Here is a 4,045-nt window from a genome sequence, read left to right as displayed (position 1 = left end):
TTCCTACTAACCCTCCATGGATAGCATCAGCAATGAAAGAAGCATAATCAAATGTTATTGCAAGGGAAGGATTTAAAATCTGAGCAATCATTAACAAGTAGTGATTGGGCATATTCGCTTTAGCATCTTCTCCCAAAACTTGGCAAAGTGATGAATACATTCCCTTAGCTCTAAGGGTGAACAAATTTAATGAGAAGGGCTCTTCTGTGTTGGGTCCTACAACAGTCAACCCACCTATCTTCCCAAAAAATTCCTTAAGAGGCCCACTCCTAAGATGATTCCTCTGTGCACTGTATACTTGAGCTAATGATTTGAAATTTATGGGTTCAAGAAAATTTGTAAACTGAGTTAGCCCAAAAACACTTCTGAACTCTTCAGTATTAATCTAAATAAGGGCTTTTCCATTTATATCCCAAATGCTTCTTGTGACTGGATCATAATTAAGTGCAATTTGGGTCAACAGATCCATGTCCATAAATATCCCTGGGACTACCAACTTCCCTACATCTAATTCCCAGATACTATTTTGTGGGGCCGGAGAATTCCTCATTCCAAATCCAACCTTAAATAACCCCAACCCAGACAATCCGACCTGTGGATCTCTCAACCAGTTACCCTTATCATATAGCGCTTCTCCTATTTTCAAACGAGGAGCTCTAGGCACTAATTCTTTTGCTTTCGATTCCTGATTAGTTGACAACGTCAATTGCTCAAGAAAATCATCACAAATGGCTCTCTCTAGATAATTGACTTTCCCAAAAAATTCTCTCTTAGGTGCCATTTTGAAAATGTAAGAAATCAAAATACTGCCCCCAAATGGTTATGTGACAAATCAATATCTTATTCAAAGCACACCACAAAGAAATTGCTACATGAGAGTATAGAAAAAGCTGTTTTTAGCTCGAGTGAATCCACTCTGCAACTGAATTGACTTGCTCTGTATTTGCTTCTCTATAATAATTCTTTAGAAAGATACCTTCATCCAGTTGATAGGAAATCATATATGGTACCCAGGCTCTTAACTATAACATTGATTCCGCATGCTTCGGCTGTCCCTTCAGAATTGAATTCATGAGAGAATTTGTATTTTCACTCCAACGGGCCATTTGATTCCTGCAATTCTTTCCTTTTGCTCTTTCGCAACTTTGTGAAGCATAAGCTTTAGGCAATTTCATCTTGCGAAATAGCGCCAACCATCTGATCAAAAGAAACCTGATCGACCGTTATACTGACTTAACAGTCTTGCCTCCGCACTGGGCCCCACCTTCTTTTCGCCATTTCGCAGACTTTATCTTTCGAGCACTTCTCCTTCGCGAAACAGTGCCAGGCATTAAATCGAACTCTAACTACTCGGTGTTTAACCTTGACCAAAACCATCAACATCTTTACTAACCACACCTTTACTTTGACTGCTAGTGGTTTTTTGCTATTTCACGAAGCTTAAACATCTATCAACTTCAGGTTGCGAAACAGTGTGAAGCATTGGATCAATTCAGAGATGACCATCCTTTAAGGGAAACCTTTATGCTTGCTTTACTTACACCGCCTTTTCATTACCTACTGGCTACCACATGGCACTCAACCATTGGCTTTGGAAAACCCTTCGCATTTAATTCAATGTCAGCCACGTGTCTCTCCTTTATACCACCGGTTTCACCTTGGCGGGCCCATAGCTTCTTCTAAATCCATGTGTCCATGGACACATCACCATCTATCATGACACTTGGACAAACCCTTTTTACTTTCACTATTTCGCGAAGCATATCCTTCAAGCATCTCGCAACCGTGAAATAGCGTTAGCCGTTGGATCAAAACAAAGTCGATCCTCTTTTAACCTTATGTTTTATCTGCCTTTGGGGACAAAAAAACCTTTTCGCCATTTCGCAAGGTATAAAGCATGAGCATCTTATCCTTGCGGAATCACGCGGGCCGTCAGATCATTTTCTACTTGTTCGGTGCTTAACCATCTGAACAGACTCCGGCAGACGTGGGCCCTCTGACTCAACCTCGAACACCTGGCATCTAGTCACTTTCAGAGCTGACATGCCAGTCTTTCATTTGCCGAGAAAAAACACTGGGTTCCAATTAATTCTTACCACCTGCATCTGCCAGGTCCCCTCTTATCCCGCGGAATGACTCACCTCTGGGACCCACCTTTTAACTCTTAGACCTGGCTTGTTGACTATTGTATCCTCTGCCACATGCCACCATCTTACTCGCCCTCTCGACCAGCTAGATCGTCTACTTGGAATGCCATGTCATTTCGCAACTTCGCGAAAGATAACCGTCGAGCATTTTCATCCCGTGAAATAGCACGAATCGTCAGATCAAATGGGACTTGATCACCTTTTAGTCACTTAGAAAATCCTCGCATGTAAGGGTCCCACCAAACGCTTTCGCCATTTCATGAAAGGTATTTTGCTTGGAAGTTTAGGCTACAAAATAACGCCAGCTGTTGGATCTTGGACAAGATGAGACCTCTTTAGACCGGACCAAAATCGCCATTTAGAATGCAAAGCCTTTTCGCAACTTCGTTGGTTTTAAACCATGCGCAACTTTGCCTAGTGAAATAGCGAAAACCATAGATCCAACTGAGAGATGCACACCACTTACTGGGCCCGACAACATTAGGAGGAAAATACATAAGGCATAAATTTTACGATTAATTCACACAACCGCCTAGGCAAATGACAAGGGGGGACACTTCCTATGACCTCAGGACCCATTACTTAAGTGGATAAAGTAACGAAGGAATAGAAACTAGAGGGTTTTTTATCAGACATTAAGTGATTTAAAATCAAAACCCTAAACCCTTAAGACCCAACACAAACCTGAAGCAATTGATAATGTGTCTTACTGAAAATTTCAAAATCATAGCCAATTATGGGAAAGGAAAACCCATTTTTTAAACAGTGATAACATAGTGTTTTTCCCACATGCATTAGATGAGCATAATTGACAAGAGTCGAAGATGATAAATAGAGGGTGAAGTTGATATGAAAGAGATTTAGGAAATGGATGAAAAATGGATTTAATAAATAATAATGTTGTTAAATGGAATTTATTTAATATATGATATAATAGAAAATTTATGATATAGTGAGGAATAATGGAATAATGAAAATGAATATCATAAGATAATAGAGAATAATGGGATAATAAGATATTATTTAATTTGGATCCACTTGATAATGGGAAAAATTGAGGTCAATTGCTAGGACAATTGTAATGAAATTTTCTATGTGTCTACATTTTGCCCCTCTTTGAGACAATGCAGCCTGTCACATTATTTCGAAGAAAATGATCAACTGATATATGCCCTAGAGTTATCCTATTAAGGGTGATGATTGATTGGTTATGCCCCCTCAAGAGATTTATTGAACAGATTGATTGAGATTGAGCTCTTGATAGATCATGGGAGAGAAGATTGGATGATTGATATTGCACAAGTGATTAAGTTGAGATGTACATTTGATGGAAATGCACGGTTGATGAGGAGTAACTGAACAATTGATGGAAATGAACAATATAGCTAGGTTGATAAGCTGATTAAGTTGATTAAGTTGATAGGGATTGATGATAGCACAAGATAAGGATCCAATGATTGATTGATTAACCCAAGGGGCATTGAGATTGAGAAAAGAAAGTTCATTGATAAAGCAATTGAATATTGAGATATATGCATCAGTTGGATAAAGCATTTGCTTGATCTTGCCGCATTGAAAAGAATGAAGAAGATGAAGAAAAAAATTATGAAAAGAAGAGATGAAAAGGGGTGATGAAAAGAGAAAAATGATGAGAAAGAAGAATGAGTAATGAAAAAGATGGATATGAAAGTGATGAGAATTCTTGTGCTTTTTGAAGTGCTAAAGTCATCATCGAGCTTATTATAGCAAATGAAAAAAATCATCTAGATATAGATTAGACCCAAATGAATTGTCATACCAATTGGGTGTAATAAAACACATCAGACAGTCAAGGAATGCCCCAGTTCACAAGAGACCCATATGTCCTTGATGATCTTAGATGATCATGTCCTAAGATG

Source organism: Cryptomeria japonica, chromosome 5 (assembly GCF_030272615.1).
Source record: "Cryptomeria japonica chromosome 5, Sugi_1.0, whole genome shotgun sequence".
NCBI classification, from domain to species: Eukaryota; Viridiplantae; Streptophyta; class Pinopsida; order Cupressales; family Cupressaceae; genus Cryptomeria; species Cryptomeria japonica.
The sequence above is the reverse complement of the archived record's forward strand: the minus strand, read 5'-3'. Positions refer to the sequence as shown.